Source organism: Pyrus communis, chromosome 7, assembly GCF_963583255.1.
Source record: "Pyrus communis chromosome 7, drPyrComm1.1, whole genome shotgun sequence".
Classification (NCBI taxonomy): Eukaryota; Viridiplantae; Streptophyta; class Magnoliopsida; order Rosales; family Rosaceae; genus Pyrus; species Pyrus communis.
This window is the reverse complement of record NC_084809.1, coordinates 19,453,549-19,479,569: the sequence shown is the minus strand read 5'-3', so window position 1 is coordinate 19,479,569 and position 26,021 is coordinate 19,453,549.

Below are 26,021 nucleotides of genomic sequence, written 5' to 3'. Positions count from 1 at the left end.
TGCATTTCCTTCATTAGTTAACCCACATGCACTTATCACTTATCATCACCACATATCATATCACTTAATCACTTATCACTTATCATCACCACTTAACCACTTATCATATCATAACCACATATCATATCACTTATCACTTATCACTTCACCTACAACATCCACCTACTTCACCTACAACATCCACCCACTTCACCTACAACATCCACCCACTTCACCTACAACATCCACCTACTTCACCTACAACATCCACTTCACCTACAACATCCACCTACTTCACCAACAACATCCACCTACTTCACCTACAACATCCACTTCACCTACAACATCCACCTACTTCACCTACAAATGACATAGCCATATGTTCCCTCCACTACTCCTATAAATACCCTTGCATTCATTCATTCATGGACATCTCATTTTCATACACAACACATTACAAACACATTCTCCCTTCCCTAGCCGTGAGCTTCCCATCTCTCCCCTTATAATCCAAACACCATTTTTCCATTCCCCTTCCACCTCTACACCACTCCTCATCCATTTCCATAATCCCCCAAACCTCACCTTAGACCTTGTGCTACAACAAAGAGGAAGAGAAGAGGGCCTAAACGTTCATACAATTCAAGTTTGAGTTGTTGGAATGTTTAGGTGATTCTTTGATTTCAATGTTTCATTTTAATTCTCTTTGTTTTGTGCGTATGAGGAATGGAAGAGAAGAGTGCCTAAACGTTCATACAATTCAAGTTTGAGTTGTTGGAATGTTTAGGCGTTTCTTTGATTTCAAAGATATGAGGAAATAAAACCCCCTTTAGCTAGGGGGTGATTCGAAACTATGTTTATATTTGCAATATGAATTGATTAACTTTCGTTGGAATTTCATAAGTTGTTGATTCAATTTGTTTAACCATTTGATTGATAACTTATTTATGTATGTTTATTAAGAATGCGCGCTTAATTTTCATGCATGAATATGACGCTAGAATATAAGTGAATTTCACCTAATCGTTATGAACTTATATTCACAAGTAGTGGAGGTTGCTTATAAACAATCGCGTTAAACGAATTCTTGGCATAAGTTTCATGCGTATTCCATAGTAACGAATGCCTCGTCAACACTTATAGTTTTCATGTTGCTTAATGATCTTTGATTGTATCTTTATTGTGCTGTTCACGTAAAGGACTTTTGGAGAATGTTGTGAATTGCGTTGCGCTAACCCATCCAATTCATTAACTTAAGGAAAACTTGACGGTTAATTTAAGCGGACCTAATTAACCCGGAGTGTTGAGTTTCATAATTTATCGAAAGACCAACTGAGAATCAATCTTGTATGCAAGTGTAACATGTGTGGAGAAGAACCCCTTGGCTATTCCATCATCCATATTTTCATCACATTTATATTTACATTTTGCCTTTAATTACAATTTGTGCAATTTAGCTAATTTCGTCAAATCAAACCCCCCTTTACTTTCCTGTTCTTTAGTGCTTAGAATCTGTTTAGTTTATGTTTTAAAGTATTTTTTTGTTTTTTTGGTTTGTCTTAGTGTTTTAAACTTTAATTTTGCATTCTTTGAGTCTAGTTTAGTGTTTTAAACTTTATTTTACGTTTTTGAGTCAGTTTCCAAGAGATTTGCAATCCCTCCTAATCCCCGGTCCAGAACGATCCCTACTTATACTTATACTACAATTGTCAAAAAGAGGGTTTAATTTGTGCGCGTATAAATCTCGCATCATTTCCGCCCATCATTGATTTTCCTTTGTGCTACTGGGCTGGAGGATTCTTTTGGTCTTCCCCGAAGGTCTGAGCTTACCCCTTTGGTCTGTTTCTTTGTTCAATCTTTCCAATTCGTAATGAAAAGGGTTGGAGGATAACTCAGCCTAAGCTTGTCTCCACATGCTTCAATGTATCATTTTCACTTGCCTTACTCGCTCCCCTTTGCAGAAGTGGTCCCTTCTCCGGAAGTGTATCAACCGTTGAAGATGACTACTCGAGAGCAACACTAGGTAAGCAATCAGGAATAGATTCCAAGCAGTTGGCTCCAGATCGAAAGACTGACTCCAAGTGCCGGCTGATTGCTTCTTTTACTTTGCCATGCGAGTAAGAACAAGGACAAAGAAAAAGACAGGGAAAGAGCATGATATGAGATACTTTTGCTTTTGACCTTGATGATATGAGATACCTTTGCTTTTGAAGAAGCGGTGAATGAACCAGCACACTTCAATCCGCCGTTTCCTCCTGGGTCATCTGTACTCCAGGCATCTGGTATCATCTTTGGGGAAGAAGAAAGAATTGAGTATTTCGAAAGGCTTTGCTGGGAGTGCGCCCTCAGAGGTGAGGGAGAGTTGGGCATTTTCTTCAGGTTTGCCCTGCCATAAAAGACGAAGGTCGACATATATAGAGATAATATCAAGTGGTGGTACTTTTTACCCTTGTCGACAAAAGTTTTGATCCCGCAATTCCGGCTTTTTGAAATAGTGGCGCCTCTTCGATCTTTGAATACGCCTCTTCGATTTCTGAGCAGGCGCCCCTTCGATTTCTGAGCAGGCGCCCCTTCGATTTCTGAACGACACGTGGTAGTGCAGATGCGGCTCCTTTTGACAAAGCTGCACGCGTCTTCGAAAAAGCAGAGAAAGCGTCGCCGAACTTTGCGCTTGTCGGCTAAAGATGTGTAGTTGTGATGATGGTCTCCACGTGTTTGCAGCTTTGTCAGAAATCTTTTGACAAAGTTGAACGCGTTTTCTGAAAAGTCGAGAACGCGTCGCCTAACTTACGCCGGAAAATCCGGCTCTTTGAATCGGTGGACGCGTCGCCTTGGTTTTTATAGAGCTATCGATCACCGCCAACATACACACTCTGAAGATCTCCCATTCTTGAAAATTGTCTCCGGCCCTTCGAAATTTAACTCCATCCACTCATTCTCTTTGAACACTTTTGAAAGAAAATGGCAAACTCATCGAACCTTAGCTTAGATTTGAGTCTCAGCAGCGATCCGGTTGCGCCCCGTCAAGGTAATGTATGGCGCCCTTCTTTTTTATCTTCTAACGGTCCTCTTTCAGGTGAAGACTCTGTGATGCAGGACGCCACAACAGCTACAATAGTAGCTAGGAACCTCCTCACTCCAAAAGATAGTAGGCTGCTGTCAGGACGGTCTGATGAGTTGGCCGTTCAAGAGTCCCTCGCACTTAGTGTTCAGTGTGCGAGCTCTGTGTCCAACATGGGCCTACGCCTGCTTGCTCGGTCCCGCCAAGTGGAATCGTTGATGGCAGAGGTGGAAAGTCTTAAGCAGGAAATCAAACAGCTTAAGTACGAGAATAGAAGTTTGCATGTGCTTGCAAATAACTATTCGGCGGGCATGAAGAGGAAGCTTGATGAGCTGCAAGAATCTGAGGGTCGAATTCACAATGACCGTCAAAGGCTTGCGTCTTATCTCCAGAGGCACCTTTTTCCTGGGTCATCCAGCGCTTGGCCAAGTATTGAGGCCTGGAATGCTCTAGCTCCGAGGCCTCCCGCTCCGATGCCTTCCGCTTCGATGCCTCCCGCTTCTATGCCTCCCGCTTCTGCGCCTTCCGCTTCTGCGCCTCGTAGTGGGGCTTCACGTAAACAACCTTTGTGAAGCTCCACCTTTCTCCATGTTTAGTATCTTTCTTTTTTTTTTTTTTTTTTTTTATTTTTTTATAAACATAAATAAAATTAAACGGCATGGAATTGGTCCTTGAATGGAAGGTGATACTTGAAGTGAACCGACATTGGTTTGAATTCTAGTGTAGGTGCCTGATTCATAAAAAACAGCAAGTTAGTATAAAATCTAATGGAATTTGGAAAAAAATACTTACTTGTTTTGTCTGACAAGAACTCAATGACAAACACCACTCCTTTGAAAGTTTCAGGGATATTGGACTTGGCCAGATTGCAAGTGATGGCTATTACTTGTCCAATGTCATCAAATTTAACTTCTTTGGATTTTGTGGTTTCAAGAACGTCCTCTTTGATGGATTCATGACATTCCCTACTTGTCACCTTTGGAAGGGCTTCCAAGATGTCTTTTTCACCTTCTTCTTCCTTGGAAGTCATGAATCTGCAAGGAATAGGGTTAAAAATAATGAAATTTGGAACAACCATACCTGTATTAGATGGCATAGGAGCAATAGGAGCCTCCGGTAAAGGTGTTTCCACCCTTTCCGTGGGTTGGGTGTATTCCTCTTCCTTGTGATTTGATTTTGATGGTTGAGGGTCCGTTCCAACCTCCTTGTCACTTCTCAACATGATTTCCTTGGCAGTTTCAAATTCTCCCTTCTGATTTGCAATGGTTGAACTAGGGAGTTCGCCTTGGTCGCAAAATTGTCCTTCGAACTCCGCTATCTGCCCAATTTGCTTTTCCAGAGTAGTAAGTAATTGAAAAATCGTATCATTATCATTTGAATTACCTACATTACTTTGGGCAGGTTGTGGTGGCTGTATAGGCGTTGAATAGAACTCCTCATACGGCTGCCAATATCCTTCTTGTTGAGCCTCATTGTCTTGATTTTGTAAGCCCTGCACCAAACAAATTAATTCATCAAGCTTTTGGTTATAATTTATTGACGAACTTAAATTTGGTTGGGCATATTGAATATGAGGTTGTGGTGGGTGCATAGGTCTTGAATAGAACTCATCGTATGGCTGCCAATATCCTTCTTCTTGAACATGTTGAGGTTCCCACCACATAGAGTTTGAATGATCACTCCAATCCGAATTGTAAGTATTGGAAAACACGTTATTCCTTGATTGAAGATTAAATATATCAACTCTTTGCATTTGGGACCTTTCCATGAGTTGTGACAAAAGAGAAGCATTATCAAGTGCCATCTTGTTCTTAACAAACAAAACACAAATAAAAAAAAAAACTAAATCTAAAAGACAATACAGAAACAAACAATCCAAGGGATTAGCAAATTTTCTAATCCCCGGCAACGGCGCCAAAATTTGATGCGTGATTTCCTTGACACTCAAATTAAACCCTCGTTTGACAATTGTAGTAGAATGGATAAGTGAGGGATCGTTCTAGACCGGGGATTAGGAGGGCTTGCTAAAACCTTCTAAATTGACTTAAAAACATAAAAACACAATATAAAACACTATTTAATGCTCGAAGAAAGCAAAACTAAAAATAAGAAAGATTAAGACTAAGATTTCAACGAAATAGGGGGGAATTGGATTTGGACGAATTTAAACTAAAATGAATACTTGGAAACAAAACAAATTGTAAATATGGATTTGACGGAAATGAATGGATGGGAAGCTAGCTAAGGGGTTCATCTCCATACATGTTACACTTGCATAATAAAATGATTTCCAATTGCATTTCAATAAACCATGAATTCTCAACACCCCGGGTTAATTAGGTCCGCTTAAATTAACCGTCAAGTTTTCCTTAAGTTAATGAGTTGGATGATTGCATACGACAACCCAAAGCATTCCTCACAAGTTCCCTACATGAATTGCATAATAGAGAAACAAGCAAGAATCATTAAGCATCATGAAAACTATAAGTGTTGACGAGGCATTCGTTACTATGATTGCATGAAACTTATGCCAAGAATTCGTTTAACGCGATTGTTTATAAGCAACCTCCACTACTTGTGAATATAAGTTCATAACGATTAGGTGAAACTCACTTATATTCTAGCGTCATATTCATGCATGAAAATTAAGCGCGCATTCTTAATAAACATACATAAATAAGTTATCAATCAAACGGTTAAACAAATTGAATCCACAACTTATGAAACGCAATTAGAAGTAATCAAATCAAAATGCAAGCATAAACATATATTTCGAATCCCCCCCTAGCTAAAGGGGGGTTTAGTTCCTCATACAAAACAAAGAGAATTGAAATTAAACATTGAAATCAAAGAAACGCCTAAACATTCCAACAACTCAAACTTGAATTGTATGAACGTTTAGGCCCTCTTCTCTTCCTCTTTATTGTAGCATAAGGTCTAGGGATAATTGGTTTGGGGGATGGAAGTGTGGAATGGAAGAGGAGTGGTGGAGAAGTGGAAGGGGAATGGAAAAATGGTTGGTGTTTGGATTAGTAGGGAGGGGGGGACTCACGGCTAAGGAAAGAATGGAAGTGTTTGAGGGGTGTTGTGTTGTGAATGAGATGTCCTTGAATGAATGAATGCAAGGGTATTTATAGGAGTAGTGGAGGGAACATATGGTTGTTTGTTTAAGATGCAAGTGGCTAATTAATGATGGAAAAGTATGTGATTTAAAGGATGCAAAGTGAATGAATCATGAATCATTGTGGATGAAAGGTGGAAGTGCATGTGTTGATGACTAGGTTAGTGGGTGGAAATCTGAAAATGGCATATAGGAATGGGAGCTCACGGTTTGAATGTGTAAAGTGTGTGTGAATGCATGTGAAGATGCAATAAATAATGCATGTAGGGTTAGGAAATAATGAAGAAATGCATGTGAGATGTTTGGAAAGGAAATGGGAACCCACGGCAATGAAGTTGTTTTGTGTTGTGAATTATGATGAATGCATGTGAGTTAAAGAGGGAGAATGTGGTGAAATGATGAAGTAGGAAGGTGGAAATGCATGTGAGATGTTTGGAAAGGAATAAAGAATGAATGGTGGAAATGTGAGTGAATGATGTGCATGTGTGAGAATGCATGTGGAATTAAGAGGAGTATGGAAGTGAAATAAATGAATGATATGTTAAGTGATAAGTGAATGATATGTGGTGAGTGATAAGTGAATGGTTTGATAAGTGATAAATGAATTAGTTTAAAGGGCTAGGGTTTAAGTACATAGAATGGGCCTAAAATAGGTTGGTTTGTATGGCATAATGTGTTTGATTGGGCTAGAGCCATTGTTTTGTGTCTTCAAGTGCATACAAGGCCTTCAAATTCGTCCATCCTCTTGGCTCCATGGATAAGCTATCCAATCCATGCCCAAAAATGCTCCAAATGGCCTCAAAATGCACTTTCTTGCTCCCTAGGCCCTTAGAACCTGAAAACACACAAAAGAAGCATAAAGGACTAAAATAACGAGAGAAACATAACGTAAATGCACGAGAACAAGCCATTTAAGTCGCATGAATATGCTCCTATCACATTTACGTTATGTTTCTTTAGTTATTTTAGTCCTTTATGCTTCTTTTGTGTGTTTTCAGGTTCTAAGGGCAAAGTATGCAAAAGGATGCCTTTTGGAGCAAATTAGAGATTGGAATGGATATCATATGCTTGGAGCCAAGAGGATGGACGAATTTGAAGGATTCCTCCTCCATTGCAGCCACATGCACATTCAATCATTCACACCAAAACCTTGCACATGCTTTCCCATTTCATTATTCATTCACCTTGCAGCCACTCCACATGCATTTCTAGCTTTTCCTTTGCATTCCCCCTTTAATCAACACATGCATCCACTCACCAAGAAATCATTCATTCCACATGCACCCAAAACACCACCAGAAATCATCATTGCCGTGGGTACCTATCCCATTTCAGATTGTCATTCCACTTCATTGCACATGCATCTTCATAATTCAACACATGCATTCATTATTTATTTACTTTGCATCCTTTAATTTAATCACATGCACATTCAAACAAACACAATCATTCCAGCCATACCTTGCATTTTCAGATTGTTCCTCCATCATTGCACCACAATGCAGCCACATGCACTTGTTCCTCTAAAATTTCAGCCACTTTGATAGGAGCATATTTATGCGACTTAAATGGCTTGTTCTCGTACATTTACGTTATGTTTCTTTAGTTATTTTAGTACTTTAAGCTATTTTCGTGTGTTTGTAGGTCCAAAGGGCTAAAGGAGCAAAAAGATGCATTTTGGAGACTTTTGGAGCACTTTTGGGCTAAGGACGGATAGCTTATGCTTGAAGCCAAAGTGTTGGACGAAATTGAAGACCTAATTGGAGCCAAAGTGTTGGAACCTTGTTCTCTTTAGTTTTAGGACATTTAAACCTTTCCTAATCCCAATCATGCCATGCATAACACACATCCATTCTAACACATTGTCATTGCACATGCATTTCCTTCATTAGTTAACCCACATGCACTTATCACTTATCATCACCACATATCATATCACTTAATCACTTATCACTTATCATCACCACTTAACCACTTATCATATCATAACCACATATCATATCACTTATCACTTATCACTTAACATATCATCCACCTACTTCACCTACAACATCCACCTACTTCACCTACAACATCCACCTACTTCACCTACAACATCCACTTCACCTACAACATCCACCTACTTCACCTACAACATCCACTTCACCTACAACATCCACCTACTTCACCTACAACATCCACCTACTTCACCTACAAATAACATAGCCATATGTTCCCTCCACTACTCCTATAAATACCCTTGCATTCATTCATTCATGGACATCTCATTTCATACACAACACATTACAAACACATTTAACCTTCCCTAGCCGTGAGCTTCCCATCTCTCCCCTTATAATCCAAACACCATTTTTCCATTCCCCTTCCACTTCTCCACCACTCCTCTTCCATTCCACACTTCCATCCCCCAAACCAATTATCCCTAGACCTTATGCTATAATAAAGAGGAAGAGAAGAGAGCCTAAACGTTCATACAATTCAAGTTTGAGTTGTTGGAATGTTTAGGCGTTTCTTTGATTTCAATGTTTAATTTCAATTCTCTTTGTTTTGTATGAGGAACTAAACCCCCCTTTAGCTAGGGGGTGATTCGAAATATATGTTTATGCTTGCATTTTGATTTGATTACTTCTAATTACGTTTCATAAGTTGTGAATTCAATTTGTTTAACTGTTTTATTGATAACCTATTTATGTATGTTTATTGAGAGTGCACACTTAATTTTCATGCATGAATTTGACGCTAGAATATAAGTGAATTTCACCTAATCGTTATGAACTTATATTCACAAGTAGTGGAGGTTGCTTATAAACAATCGCGTTAAACGAATTCTTGGCATAAGTTTCATGCAATCATAGTAACGAATGCCTCGTCAACACTTATAGTTTTCAAAGAACTTAATGATTCTTGCTTGTATCTCTATTATGCAATTCATGTAGGGAACTTGTGAGGAATGCTTTGGGTTGTCGTATGCAATCATCCAATTCATTAACTTAAGGAAAACTTGACGGTTAATTTAAGCGGACCTAATTAACTTGGAGTGTTGAGAATTAATGATTTATTGAAATGCAATTGGAAATCGTTTTATTATGCAAGTATAACATGTATGGAGATGAACCCCTTAGCTAGCATTCATCCATTCAATTCCATCACATTCATATTTACATTCTGTCTAGTTTATTAACTTGTTTTGTTATTTCAATTTTCGTAAAACCTAAACCCCCCTTTACTTTCTTGTTCTTTAATGCTTAGAATCTGTTTAGTTTATGTTTTAAAGTATTTTTGAATTCTTTGAGTCTAGTTTAGTGTTTTATATTGTGTTTTTATGTTTTTGAGTCAAATCCAAGTGATTAACAATCCCTCCTAATCCCCGGTCCAGAACGATCCCTACTTGCACCTATACTACAATTGATAAAAAGAGGGTTTAATTTGTGCGCGTATAAATATCGCATCAAATTTTGGCGCCGTTGCAGGGGATTAGAAAATTTGCTAATCCCTTGGATTGTTTGTTTCTGTATTGTCTTTTAGATTTAGTTTTTTTTATTTGTGTTTTGTTTGTTAAGAACAAGATGGCACTTGATAATGCTTCTCTTTTGTCACAACTCATGGAAAGGTCCCAAATGCAAAGAGTTGTTATATTTAATCTTCAATCAAGGAATAACGTGTTTTCCAATACTTACAATTCGGATTGGAGTGATCATTCAAACTCTATGTGGTGGGAACCTCAAAATGCTCAACAAGGAGGATATTGGCAGCCACCACAACCTCATATTCAATATGCCCAACCAAACTCAAGTTCGTCAATAGATTATAATCAAAAGCTTAATGAATTAATTTGTTTGGTGCAGGGCTCACAAATTCAAGACAATGAGGCTCAACAAGAAGGATATTGGCAGCCATATGAGGAGTTCTATTCAACGCCTATGCAGCCACCACAAAGGTTGGACCACTTGGATAAGCAAATTGGGCAGATCGCGGAGTTCATAGGACAGTTTCGAGACCAAGGCGAACTCCCTAGTTCAACCATTGCAAATCCGAAGGGAGAATTTGAAACTGCCAAGGAAATCATGTTGAGAAGTGACAAGGAGGTTGGAACGGACCCTCAACCATCAAAATCAAATCACAAGGAAAAGGAATACACCCAACCCACGGAAAGGGTGGAAACGCCTTTACCGGAGGCACCTATTGCTCCTATGCCATCTAATACAGGTATGGTTGTTCCAAATTTCATTATTTTTAACCCTGTTCCAAGATTCATGACTTCCAAGGAAGAAGAAGGTGAAAAAGACATCTTGGAAGCCCTTCCAAAGGTGACAAGTAAGGAATGTCATGAATTCATCAAAGAGGACGTTCTTGAAACCACAAAATCCAAAGAAGTTAAATTTGATGACATTGGACAAGTCATAACCATCACTTGCAATCTGGCCAAATCCAATATCCCTGAAACTTTCAAAGGAGTGGTGTTTGTCATTGAGTTCTTATCGGACAAAACAAGTAAGTTTTTTTTTCCAAATTCCATTAGATTTTATACTAACTTGCTATTTTTTTTTAATCAGGCACCTACACTAGAATTCAAACCACTGCCGGTTCACTTCAAGTATCACCTTCCATTCAAGGACCAATTCCATGCCGTTTGATTTTATTTATGTTAATAAAAAAAAATAAAAAAATAAAAAAAGAAAAAAAAAAAAAAAAAGAAAAAAAAAAAAGAAAGATACTAAACATGGAGAAAGGTGGAGCTTCACAAAGGTTGTTTGCGTGAAGCCCCACTACGAGGCGCAGAAGCGGAAGGCATAGAAGCGGGAGGCATAGAAGCGGGAGGCATCGGAGCGGAAGCCATCGGAGCGGGAGGCATCGGAGCTAGAGCATTCCAGGCCTCAATACTTGGCCAAGCGCTGGATGACCCAGGAAAAAGGTGCCTCTGGAGATAAGACGCAAGCCTTTGACGGTCACTGTGAATTCGACCCTCAGATTCTTGCAGCTCATCAAGCTTCCTCTTCATCCCCGACGAATAGTTATTTGCAAGCACATGCAAACTTCTATTCTCGTACTTAAGCTGCTGGATCTCTTGCTTAAGTCTTTCCACCTCTGCCATCAACGATTCCACTTGGCGGGACCGAGCAAGCAGGCGTTGGCCCATGTTGGACACAGAACTCGCACACTGAACACTAAGTGCGAGGGACTCTTGAACGGCCAACTCATCGGACCGTCCTGACAGCAGCCTACTATCTTTTGGAGTGAGGAGGTTTTTAGCTACTATTGTAGCTGTTGTGGCGTCCTGCATCACAGAGTCTTCACCTGAAAGAGGACCGTTAGAAGATAAAAAAGAAGGGCGCCATACATTACCTTGACGGGGCGCAACCGGATCGCTGCTGAGACTCAAATCTAAGCTAAGGTTCGATGAGTTTGCCATTTTTTTCAAAAGTGTTCAAAGAGAAGGGGTGGATGGAGTTAAAATTTCACAAAGGGCCGGAGTCGAGTTTCAGGAATGGGAAATCTTCAGAGTGTGTGTGTTGGGGTGATTGATAGCTCTATAAAAAGCCAAGACGACGCGTCCACCGATTCAAAGAGCCGGATTTTCCGGCGTAATTTAGGCGACGCTCCCTCGGCTTTTCAGAAAACGCGTTCAACTTTGTCAAAAGATTTCTGACAAAGCTAAAAACACGTGGAGGCCATCATCGCATCTACACATCTTTAGCCGACAAGCGCAAAGTTCGGCGACGCTTTCTCTGCTTTTCAGAAGACGCGTGCAGCTTTGTCAAAAGGAGCCGCATCTTTACTACCACGTGTCGTTCAGAAAGCGAAGGGGCGTCGTTCAGAAATCGAAGGGGCGCCTGCTCAGAAATCGAAGAGGCGTATTCAAAGATCGAAGAGGCGCCACTATTTCAAAGAGCCGGACTTGCGGGATCAAAACGTTTGTCGACAAGGGTAAAAAGTACCACCACTTGATATTATCTCTATATATGTCGACCTTCGTCTTTTATGGCATGGCAAACCTGAAGAAAATGCCCAACTCTCCCTCACCTCTGAGGGCGCACTCCCAGCAAAGCCTTTCAAAATACTCAATTCTTTCTTCTTCCCCAAAGATGATACCAGATGCCTGGAGTACATATGACCCAGGAGGAAGCAGCACAACAAATACATGTGCTGATTCATTCACCGCTTCTTCAAAGCAAAGGTATCTCATATCATCAAGGTCAAAAGCAAAAGTATCTCATATCATGCTCTTTCCCTGTCTTTTTCTTTGTCCTTGTTCTTACTTGCATGGCAAAGTAAAAGAAGCAATCAGCCGGCACTTGGAGTCAGTCTTCCGATCTGGAGCCAACTGCCTGGAATCTATTCCTGATTGCTTACCTAGCGTTGCTCTCGAGTAGTCATCTTCAACGGTTGTTACACTTCCAGAGAAGGGACCACTCCTGCAAAGATTGAACAAAGAAACAGATAACAGGAGGAAGCTCAGACCTTCGGGGGAAACCAAAAGAACCATCCTGCTGCCCAGTTCAAGAAGTAGCACAAAGGAAAATCAACGATGGGCAGAAACCAGTTCAAGAGTAAGCTTGTGGTATCACAAAGATCAAAGCCTCAATGCAATCACCAAGGAGAAGAGGGAATTTACACTCCATAACCAGATTTGCGTCCCTAAACTCTTCTCTTTGTTAATTACATTATGCCATGTTTAATATGTTTAGTTGCTTTTTGTGTGTTTACTTATGTTTTGTGTGAATCTATGCTTAAAACATTGAGGACAATGTTTGATTTAAGTGTGGGGGGGTAACTAAAGTGTTTTGATGCAAATTCGTAGGGTTTTATCCACCATAACTTCTAAAGTTGTTCCTTGCTGTTTTAAGGTGTTTTTAAGTTGTTTTAGAGTGTTTTAGTGTGTTTTGTTTTATAATTCGAAAATTCCATAAAAATTTGAAAAATTGTTTTGAAAAACCCAAAAAGAGTTGTTTTAAAAGTCGTTTTTGTGTGTTTGTGTCTTAGGGTACCTTCCAACACAATGATAAGGATTTGGTTTATAATTGCATGACGGTTAGAAAAAGTTATAAACATAGAGAAAAGTTTGATTTACTCTTGGTATATGCTTGGTTATGGTTATAATGTATGACTTCACATGCAATCATAAAAGAAAAATTCGTTTTTGTAACATGCTTGAAGGAAGAAACTCAAACAAACGCTACATCCCTGTGAGACTCGAGCCATTACTTTCTTTGGAGAGTTATTTTCTGTGATTCTTTATTTTCTAAAGTTGTTGCATGATCTCATTATTCCTTGCTTGGTTGCTACTTAGAATGCAATTGTATCATGATAGAACTAAATGCTAGAACTCATGCCCATTTCATTCAAAGCATGTTATTGATTTGCATAACACATATTCAAGAAGAAGTTGTGTAGTGACCACCACCATAGCCAAATAGCCTTACTTCCCATACTTCGTATATGTTGTAAGTTTTAACCCCGTTGAGCCTCGTTTTGCCTTTATTCCTTGTTTACCCACATCACCCCTTACCTAGCTTAGAGTAGGACTTTCCTATACCCTTGTTCTTAAAGTTTAGTGAGCATGACTTAAATGAATTCCTTTTGAGTTACATTATGCAAGAAAATGAGTGTGGGGGAGTAAAAGTTTGTTCTTACGTTTATATGTATGTTTTGAGATTCAAAAGAAAAAGAAGAAGAAAAGAAAAAAAAAAAAAAAAAAAAAAAAAAAAAAAAAGGAGTGAAAATAAGTAAGAATGAACTCACGAGCGTTGATTGTTGAAGAAAGGGTCCAAAAAGTTGAATATGGCCCTAAGTTTTGTGTGATTTTCCCTTGGGTGTTCAAAGTTGACTTCTGCGTTCTTAAGGGAATTCTAAGTGCCTAATTCAATACTTTGCTCACTATTGCTTTAAGAATGTTTGTTTATCCTTCACCTTTCATTGTTAGCCAAGACCCTAGCCCCGTTACTACCCTTTGACTTCTATATTGAGTGTTATGTATTTCAATTGTGGAGTTTGAACTTGGTATGAGCTTATGGTGTCACTGGTTCTCGCGTCTAAGTAGTAGCATTCCATTCATGAGATCATATCTAAACATGCTTATTAACTCCAGAAAATGCTTTCCTTATTATAACATATGTGAGTGTTCGTCTACATGTTTACATCAATCTTCTCACATATACCTAGTGTAGGGTGTGTAGTCAGAAAATCTGTGTGAAAAACGAGAGTACATCTAGTAAGAAATTGAGGGAATTCTCTAAAGGCATGTTACTACATTTGAAATGTGTTTTAATTGCTTAATTGTGAACTAGTATGTGGTGACTATGATTAAGAATGTACTTAAGTGTAAAGATGGCTCAAATCTGTGAGAATAATGATTTTTAACTTGTCATGTGCATTGGAAGTCCCTGATACGATTGTTGGAAGGTGTAGGTTGTGTTTTGTTCTTTTTGTTTTGTTTTTCTGTTTTGCTCGAGGACTAGCAAAAGCTAAGTGTGGGGGTATTTGATAGGAGCATATTTATGCGACTTAAATGGCTTGTTCTCGTACATTTACGTTATGTTTCTTTAGTTATTTTAGTACTTTAAGCTATTTTCGTGTGTTTGTAGGTCCAAAGGGCTAAAGGAGCAAAAAGATGCATTTTGGAGACTTTTGGAGCACTTTTGGGCTAAGGACGGATAGCTTATGCTTGAAGCCAAAGTGTTGGACGAAATTGAAGACCTAATTGGAGCCAAAGTGTTGGAACCTTGTTCTCTTTAGTTTTAGGACATTTAAACCTTTCCTAATCCCAATCATGCCATGCATAACACACATCCATTCTAACACATTGTCATTGCACATGCATTTCCTTCATTAGTTAACCCACATGCACTTATCACTTATCATCACCACATATCATATCACTTAATCACTTATCACTTATCATCACCACTTAACCACTTATCATATCATAACCACATATCATATCACTTATCACTTATCACTTAACATATCATCCACCTACTTCACCTACAACATCCACCTACTTCACCTACAACATCCACCTACTTCACCTACAACATCCACTTCACCTACAACATCCACCTACTTCACCTACAACATCCACTTCACCTACAACATCCACCTACTTCACCTACAACATCCACCTACTTCACCTACAAATAACATAGCCATATGTTCCCTCCACTACTCCTATAAATACCCTTGCATTCATTCATTCATGGACATCTCATTTCATACACAACACATTACAAACACATTTAACCTTCCCTAGCCGTGAGCTTCCCATCTCTCCCCTTATAATCCAAACACCATTTTTCCATTCCCCTTCCACTTCTCCACCACTCCTCTTCCATTCCACACTTCCATCCCCCAAACCAATTATCCCTAGACCTTATGCTATAATAAAGAGGAAGAGAAGAGAGCCTAAACGTTCATACAATTCAAGTTTGAGTTGTTGGAATGTTTAGGCGTTTCTTTGATTTCAATGTTTAATTTCAATTCTCTTTGTTTTGTATGAGGAACTAAACCCCCCTTTAGCTAGGGGGTGATTCGAAATATATGTTTATGCTTGCATTTTGATTTGATTACTTCTAATTACGTTTCATAAGTTGTGAATTCAATTTGTTTAACTGTTTTATTGATAACCTATTTATGTATGTTTATTGAGAGTGCACACTTAATTTTCATGCATGAATTTGACGCTAGAATATAAGTGAATTTCACCTAATCGTTATGAACTTATATTCACAAGTAGTGGAGGTTGCTTATAAACAATCGCGTTAAACGAATTCTTGGCATAAGTTTCATGCAATCATAGTAACGAATGCCTCGTCAACACTTATAGTTTTCAAAGAACTTAATGATTCTTGCTTGTATCTCTATTATGCAATTCATGTAGGGAACTTGTGAGGAATGCTTTGGGTTGTCGTATGCAATCATCCAATTCATTAACTTAAGGAAAACTTGACGGTTAATTTAAGCGGACCTAATTAACTTGGAGTGTTGAGAATTAATGATTTATTGAAATGCAATTGGAAATCGTTTTATTATGCAAGTATAACATGTATGGAGATGAACCCCTTAGCTAGCATTCATCCATTCAATTCCATCACATTCATATTTACATTCTGTCTAGTTTATTAACTTGTTTTGTTATTTCAATTTTCGTAAAACCTAAACCCCCCTTTACTTTCTTGTTCTTTAATGCTTAGAATCTGTTTAGTTTATGTTTTAAAGTATTTTTGAATTCTTTGAGTCTAGTTTAGTGTTTTATATTGTGTTTTTATGTTTTTGAGTCAAATCCAAGTGATTAACAATCCCTCCTAATCCCCGGTCCAGAACGATCCCTACTTGCACCTATACTACAATTGATAAAAAGAGGGTTTAATTTGTGCGCGTATAAATATCGCATCACACTTGCACTCCCATTCTCTCCCAAAACCGTGCACATGCCTTCTCCTTGCATTTCCAGCCATTCCACATGCTATTTCAGCCACATGCACTCATAATCATTCAACCAACATGTGCACATGCAACCTAGCTGTCATGTTCCCCCCATTTCACCTATAAATACTCATTCATTCACACTCATTCATACACAATCCATTCACCACAGAAATAAGGCCTTTGTGCCAGAAATTCACCCATTCCAAACACTCTTCCATAAACTCATCCATTGCAGAAATGTAGACCATCAAACCACCCCCTTTGTGCCGTGAGTTTCCCCTACAAATCCAAACACCATCCTTCCATTCCTCCACCACTACCCAAACCATTCACACCATCAAACTATCCTTAGACCTTGTGCTACAACGAAGAGGAAGATAAGAGTGCCTAAACGTTCATACAATTCAAGTTTGAGTTGTTGGAATGTTTAGGTGTTTCTTTGATTTCTATGTTTAATTTCAATACTCTTTGTTTTGTACGAATGAGGCATGGAAGAGAAGAGTGCCTAAACGTTCATACAATTCAAGTTTGAGTTGTTGGAATGTTTAGGTGTTTCTTTGATTCTCTTTGTTTTGTATCATAAGGAACTAAACTCCCCTTTGGTTGGGGGGTGATTCGAATATATGTTTATGCTTGCATTTTGATTTGATTACTTCTAATTGCGTTTCATAAGTTGTGATTCAATTTGTTTAACCGTTTTATTGATAACTTATTTATGTATGTTTATTGAGAGTGCACGCTTAATTTTCATGCATGAATATGACGCTAGAATATAAGTGAGTTTCACCTAATAGTTACGAACTTATATTCATAAGTAGTGGAGGTTGCTTATAAACAATCGCGTTAAACGAATTCTTGGCAAGAGTTTCATGCATTCATAGTAACGAATGCCTCGTCAACACTTATAATTTTCATAGAGCGTAATGATTCTTGCTTGTACCTCTTCTATGCATTCATGTTGAGTACTTGTGGGGAATGTTTTGAATTGTCGCATGCATCATCCAATTCAATAACGTTAGGAAGATTTGAAGGTTAATTAGTGCATCACGGTTAACTTGGGGTGTTGAGAATTCATGGTTTATTGAAATGCAATTGGAAATCATTTATTATGCAAGTATAACATGTATGGAGATGAACCCCTTGGCTAGCATCCATCCATTCATTCCATTTCATCACATTCATATATACTATCTGTCTTAATTCGAATCTGTACATTTTATTTAATTTCGTATAAAACTCAATCCCCCTTTACTTTATTGTCCAATTTAGTAGAAAGTGTTTTAGTTTATGTTTATAAGTGTTTTGATTCATTTTGTTACATAATTTCGTCCAAATTCACCAAAGTGCTCAAAACTGCCCAGAAAGTGATTTTAAGGCAGTTTTGAGTGTTTTGGGTGATGTTTGAGTCTTTTGGTTTGTTTTAATGTTTTAAGTGTTTAGTTTTACATTCTTTGAGTTAGTTTAGTGTTTTATATTGTGTTTTTACGTTCTTGAGTCAAGTTATTACTTAATTTCGTCCAAATTTGTGGTTTTGCTCAAATCTGCCCAGAAAGTGGTTTTTAGGCAGATTTGAGTGTGTTTGTGTTGTTTTGAGTCTTTTGGTTTGTCTTAGTGTTTTAACGTTTAGTTTCACATTCTTTGAGTCTAGTATAGTGTTTTATATTGTGTTTTTACGTTTGAATCAAACCATAATCTTAAATTCGTCCAACATTGGTCAGAAACTGCCTAGTTAGTGTTTTTAGGCAGTTTTGAGTCTTTTGAACTTGTTTTGAGTCCTTTGAGTCTTTGTGAACGTTTTTAACTTTGTTTTTACGTTTTTGAGTCAAATCCAAGTGATTAACAATCCCTCCTAATCCCCGGTCCAGAACGATCCCTACTTATACATATACTACAATTTGACGAAAAGAGGGTTTAATTTGTGTGCGTATAAATCTCGCATCAAATTTTGGCGCCGTTGCCGGGGATTAGAAAATTTGCTAATCCCTTGGATTGTTTTATTTTCGTTTGTTTTTATTTTATTCCAGATTCTTATCGTGTTTTGTTTCTTGTTTTAGGTACTAGTTCATGACTCGGAGTTCTCATCCGATTCGTGAACATATCCTGGAGTGATTGGGTTCTTCGTCCGGCTGCAAGACGTAAAAGAAAGCGCTACTTGGGAGGCAACCCAATGCACTGAATAAAACAAAGCATGTTCGAAAAAGAAAAAAAAAAAAAAAAAAATTTATATATTAAATAAAGATACTAAACATGGAGAAAGATGGAGCTTCACAAAGGTTGTTTACGTGAAGCCCCACTACGAGGCGTCGGAGCAGAAGGCATCGGAGCGGAAGTTATCGAAGCGGAAGGCAGCGGAGCGGAAGGCATCGGAGCGGGAGGCATCGAAGATAGAGCATTCCAGGCCTCAATACTTGGCCAAGCGCTGGATGAGCCAGGAAAAAGGTGCCTCTGGAGGAAAGACGAAAACCTCTGACGGTCGCTTTGAATCCGACCTTCAGACTCTTGCAGCTCATCAAGCTTCCTCTTCATGCCTGTCGAATAGTTGTTGGCAAGCACGTGCAAACTTCTATTCTCGTACTTAAGCTGCTGGATCTCCTGCTTGAGACTTTCCACCTCTGCCATGAATGATTCCACCTGACGGGAGCGGGCAAGCAGGCGTTGGCCCATGTTGGACACAGAACTCGCACACTGAACACTAAGTGCGAGGGACTCTTGAACGGCCAACTCATCGGACCGTCCTGACAGCAGCCTACTATCTTTTGGAGTGAGGAGGTTCCTAGCTACTATTGTAGCTGTTGTGGCATCCTGCATCACGGAGTCTTCACCTGTGAGAGGACCGTTAGAAGATAAGAAAGAAGGGCGCCATACGTTACCTTGACGCGGCGCGCCCGTATCACTGCTAAGGCTCAATTCCAAGCTAAGGTTCGATGGGTTTGCCATTTTTCAAAAGTGTTCAAAGAAAAGGGATGGAGTTAAATTTCAAAGGGCCGGAGTCGATTTTCAAGAATGGGAAATCTTCAGAGTGTGTTTGTTGTGGTGATCGATAGCTCAATAAAAAAGCCAAGGCGACGCGTCCACCAATTCAAAAAGCCGGAATTTCCGGCGTAATTTAGTTAGTGTTTTTAGGCAGTTTTGAGTCTTTTGAACTTGTTTTGAGTCCTTTGAGTCTTTGTGAACGTTTTTAACTTTGTTTTTACGTTTTTGAGTCAAATCCAAGTGATTAACAATCCCTCCTAATCCCCGGTCCAGAACGATCCCTACTTATACATATACTACAATTTGACGAAAAGAGGGTTTAATTTGTGTGCGTATAAATCTCGCATCACACCTAAACATTCCAACAACTCAAACTTGAATTGTATGAACGTTTAGGCCCTCTTATCTTCCTCTTCGTTGTAGCACAAGGTCTAAGGATAGTTTGATGGTGTGAATGGTTTGGGGAGTGGTTGGAGTGGCTGCAATGGAGGAGAAAAGTGTTTTGGTGGCTGCTGCAAGGGTGTGGAGAGGTTTTGACGAATTTCTGGAATATGGAAGAGTGAATTGTGTGTGAATGAGTGTGAATGAATGTTGTGTGAAGTGTGATGCGTGAATTATGCGCACACAAATTAAACCCTCTTTTCGTCAAATTGTAGTATATGTATAAGTAGGGATCGTTCTAGACCGGGGATTAGGAGGGATTGTTAATCACTTGGATTTGACTCAAAAACATAAAAACACAATATAAAACACTAAACTAGACTCAAAGAATGTAAAACCAAACTTTAAAACACTAAAACAAACCAAAAGACTCAAACATCACCCAAAACACTCAAAACTGCCTTAAAAACACTTTCTGGGCAGTTTTGAGCACTTTGGTGAATTTGGACGAAATTGGGAAATAAATTGAATCAAAACTCTTAAAAACACAAACTAAGATACTTTCTAACTAAATTGGACAATAAAGTAAAGGGGGATTTAGATTTATACGAAAATTGAAATAACAAAACAAGTAATAAACTAAACAGATTGGAAAACAAATTTGATGGAATGGAATGAATGGATGATAGAATGGCTAAGGGGTTCTTCTCCACACATGTTACACTTACATAATAAAAAGATTTCCAATTGCATTTCAATAAATTATTAAACTCATCACCCCGGGTTAATTAGGTCCGCTTAAATTAACCGTCAAGTTTTCCTTAAGTTAATGAATTGGATGGGTTAGCGCAACGCAATTCACAACATTCTCCAAAAGTCCTTTACGTGAACAGCACAATAAAGATACAATCAAAGATCATTAAGCATTATGAAAACTATAAGTGTTGACGAGGCATTCGTTACTATGATGAGCATGAAACTCGTGCCAAGAATTCATTTAACGCGATTGTTTATAAGCAACCTCCACTACTTGTGAATATAAGTTCATAACGATTAGGTGAAACTCACTTATATTCTAGCGTCATATTCATGCATGAAAATTAAGCGTGCACTCTCAATAAACATACATAAATAAGTTATCAATCAAACGGTTAAACAAATTGAATCCACAACTTATGAAACGCAATTAGAAGTAATCAAATCAAAATGCAAGCATAAACATTTATTTCGAATCCCCCCTAGCCAAGGGGGGTTTAGTTCCTCATGGTACAAAACAAAGAGAATCAAAGAAACACCTAAACATTCCAACAACTCAAACTTGAATTGTATGAACGTTTAGGCCCTCTTCTCTTCCATTCCTCATTCGTACAAAACAAAGAGTATTGAAATTAAACATTGAAATCAAAGAAACACCTAAACATTCCAACAACTCAAACTTGAATTGTATGAACGTTTAGGCCCTCTTCTCTTCCTCTTCGTTGTAGCATAAGGTCTAGGGATAGTTGGTTGGGGGGATGGAAGTGTGGAATGGAGTGGGGAGTGGTGGAAATGGAAGATGGTTTTTGGATTCTAAGGGAGACTCACGGCTAAGAGAGAAAGGGATGTGTTTGTGGTGTGTTGTGTATGAAATTGAGATGTCCATGAATGAATGAATGCAAGGGTATTTATAGGAGTAGTGGAGGGAACATATGGCTATGTCATTTGTAGGTGAAGTAGGTGGATGTTGTAGGTGAAGTAGGTGGATGTTGTAGGTGAAGTAGGTGGATGATATGTGATAAGTGATTAAGTGATATGATATGTGGTGATGATAAGTGATAAGTGCATGTGGGTTAACTAATGAAGGAAATGCATGTGCAATGACAATGTGTTAGAATGGATGTGTGTTATGCATGGCATGATTGGGATTAGGAAAGGTTTAAATGTCCTAAAACTAAAGAGAACAAGGTTCCAACACTTTGGCTCCAATTAGGTCTTCAATTTCGTCCAACACTTTGGCTTCAAGCATAAGCTATCCGTCCTTAGCCCAAAAGTGCTCCAAAAGTCTCCAAAATGCATCTTTTTGCTCCTTTAGCCCTTTGGACCTACAAACACACGAAAATAGCTTAAAGTACTAAAATAACTAAAGAAACATAACGTAAATGTACGAGAACAAGCCATTTAAGTCGCATAAATATGCTCCTATCAAAACAGAAAAACAAAACAAAAAGAACAAAACACAACCTACACCTTCCAACAATCGTATCAGGGACTTCCAATGCACATGACAAGTTAAAAATCATTATTCTCACAGATTTGAGCCATCTTTACACTTAAGTACATTCTTAATCATAGTCACCACATACTAGTTCACAATTAAGCAATTAAAACACATTTCAAATGTAGTAACATGCCTTTAGAGAATTCCCTCAATTTCTTACTAGATGTACTCTCGTTTTTCACACAGATTTTCTGACTACACACCCTACACTAGGTATATGTGAGAAGATTGATGTAAACATGTAGACGAACACTCACATATGTTATAATAAGGAAAGCATTTTCTGGAGTTAATAAGCATGTTTAGATATGATCTCATGAATGGAATGCTACTACTTAGACGCGAGAACCAGTGACACCATAAGCTCATACCAAGTTCAAACTCCACAATTGAAATACATAACACTCAATATAGAAGTCAAAGGGTAGTAACGGGGCTAGGGTTTTGGCTAACAATGAAAGGTGAAGGATAAACAAACATTCTTAAAGCAATAGTGAGCAAAGTATTGAATTAGGCACTTAGAATTCCCTTAAGAACGCAGAAGTCAACTTTGAACACCCAAGGGAAAATCACACAAAACTTAGGGCCATATTCAACTTTTTGGACCCTTTCTTCAACCATCAACGCTCGTGAGTTCATTCTTACTTATTTTCACTCCTTTTTTTTTTTTTTTTTTTTTTTTTTTCTTTTCTTCTTTTTCTTTTGAATCTCAAAACATACATATAAACGTAAGAACAAACTTTTACTCCCCCACACTCATTTTCTTGCATAATGTAACTCAAAAGGAATTCATTTAAGTCATGCTCACTAAACTTTAAGAACAAGGGTATAGGAAAGTCCTACTCTAAGCTAGGTAAGGGGTGATGTGGGTAAACAAGGAATAAAGGCAAAACGAGGCTCAACGGGGTTAAAACTTACAACATATACGAAGTATGGGAAGTAAGGCTATTTGGCTATGGTGGTGGTCACTACACAACTTCTTCTTGAATATGTGTTATGCAAATCAATAACATGCTTTGAATGAAATGGGCATGAGTTCTAGCATTTGGAACTATATGATGAAACGCCTTCTAAGTAGTAACCAAGCAAAGAATAATGAGATCATGCAACGACTTTAGAAAACAAGAAATCACAGATTATACTCTCCAAAGAACGTTATAGGCTCAAGTCTCTCAGGGTTGTAGCGTTTGTTTGAGTTCCTTCCTTCAAGCATGTTACAAAAACAAATTTTTTTCTTTTATGATTGCATGTGAAGTCATACATTATAACCATAACCAAGCATATACCAAGAGTAAATCAAACTTTTCTCTATGTTTATAACTCTTTCTAACCGTCATGCAATTATAAACCAAATCCTTATCATTGTGTTGGAAGGTACCCTAAGACACAAACACACAAAAACGACTCTTAAAAGAACTCTTTTTGGGTTTTTCAAAACAATTTTTCAAATTTTTATGGGATTTTCGAATTATAAAACAAAACACACTAAAACACTCTAAAACAACTTAAAAACACCTTAAAACAGCAAGGAACAACATTTGAAGTTATGGGTGATAAAATCCCACGAATTTAAATTAACAACATTAGTTACCCCCCCCCACACTTAAATCAAACATTGTCCTCAATGTTTTAAGCATAGATTCACACAAAACATAAGTAAACACACAAAAAGCAATTTAAACATACTAAACATGGTAGAATGTAATTAACAAAGAGAAGAGTTTAGGGACGCAAATCTGGTTATGGAGTGTAAATTCCATCTTCTCCTTGGTAATTGCATTGAGGCTTTGATCATAGTGACTCCACAGGCTTACTCTTGAACTGGTTTCCGCCCATCATTGATTTTCCTTTGTGCTACTCTTGATCTGGGCAGCAGGATGGTTCTTTTGGTTTCCCCCGAAGGTCTGAGCTTCCTCCTGTTATCTGTTTCTTTGTTCAATCTTTGCAGGAGTGGTCCCTTCTCTGGAAGTGTAACAACCGTTGAAGATGACTACTCGAGAGCAACGCTAGGTAAGCAATCAGGAATAGATTCCAGGCAGTTGGCTCCAGATCGGAAGACTGACTCCAAGTGCCGGCTGATTGCTTCTTTTACTTTGCCATGCAAGTAAGAACAAGGACAAAGAAAAAGACAGGAAAAGAGCATGATATGAGATACTTTTGCTTTTGACCTTGATGATATGAGATACCTTTGCTTTGAAAAAGCGGTGAATGAATCAGCACATGCTTCAATCCGCCGTTTCCTCCTGGGTCATATGTACTCCAGGCATCTGGTATCATCTTTGGGGAAGAAGAAAGAATTGAGTATTTTGAAAGGCTTTGCTGGGAGTGCGCCCTCAGAGGTGAGGGAGAGTTGGGCATTTTCTTCAGGTTTGCCCTGCCATAAAAGACGAAGGTCGACATATATAGAGATAATATCAAGTGGTGGTACTTTTTACCCTTGTCGACAAACGTTTTGATCCCGCAAATCCGGCTCTTTGAAATAGTGGCGCCTCTTCGATCTTTGAATACGCCTCTTCGATTTCTGAGCAGGCGCCCCTTCGATTTCTGAACGACGCCCCTTCGCTTTCTGAACGACACGTGGTAGTGCAGATGCGGCTCCTTTTGACAAAGCTGCACGCGTCTTCTGAAAAGCAGAGAAAGCGTCGCCGAACTTTGCGCTTGTCGGCTAAAGATGTGTAGATGCGATGATGGCCTCCACGTGTTTTCAGCTTTGTCAGAAATCTTTTGACGAAGTTGAACGCGTTTTCTCAAAAGCCGAGGGAGCGTCGCCTAAATTACGCCGGAAAATCCGGCTCTTTGAATCGGTGGACGCGTCGTCTTGGCTTTTTATAGAGCTATCAATCACCCCAACACACACACTCTGAAGATTTCCCATTCCTGAAACTCGACTCCGGCCCTTTGTGAAATTTTAACTCCATCCACCCCTTCTCTTTGAACACTTTTGAAAAAAATGGCAAACTCATCGAACCTTAGCTTAGATTTGAGTCTCAGCAGCGATCCGGTTGCGCCCCGTCAAGGTAATGTATGGCGCCCTTCTTTTTTATCTTCTAACGGTCCTCTTTCAGGTGAAGACTCTGTGATGCAGGACGCCACAACAGCTACAATAGTAGCTAAAAACCTCCTCACTCCAAAAGATAGTAGGCTGCTGTCAGGACGGTCCGATGAGTTGGCCGTTCAAGAGTCCCTCGCACTTAGTGTTCAGTGTGCGAGTTCTGTGTCCAACATGGGCCAACGCCTGCTTGCTCGGTCCCGCCAAGTGGAATCGTTGATGGCAGAGGTGGAAAGACTTAAGCAAGAGATCCAGCAGCTTAAGTACGAGAATAGAAGTTTGCATGTGCTTGCAAATAACTATTCGTCGGGGATGAAGAGGAAGCTTGATGAGCTGCAAGAATCTGAGGGTCGAATTCACAGTGACCGTCAAAGGCTTGCGTCTTATCTCCAGAGGCACCTTTTTCCTGGGTCATCCAGCGCTTGGCCAAGTATTGAGGCCTGGAATGCTCTAGCTCCGATGCCTCCCGCTCCGATGGCTTCCGCTCCGATGCCTCCCGCTTCTATGCCTCCCGCTTCTATGCCTTCCGCTTCTGTGCCTCGTAGTGGGGCTTCACGCAAACAACCTTTGTGAAGCTCCACCTTTCTCCATGTTTAGTATCTTTCTTTCTCTTTTTTTTTTTTTAATTTTTTTTTAATTTTTTTTATTAACATAAATAAAATCAAACGGCATGGAATTGGTCCTTGAATGGAAGGTGATACTTGAAGTGAACCGGCAATGGTTTGAATTCTAGTGTAGGTGCCTGATTAAAAAAAAACAGCAAGTTAGTATAAAATGT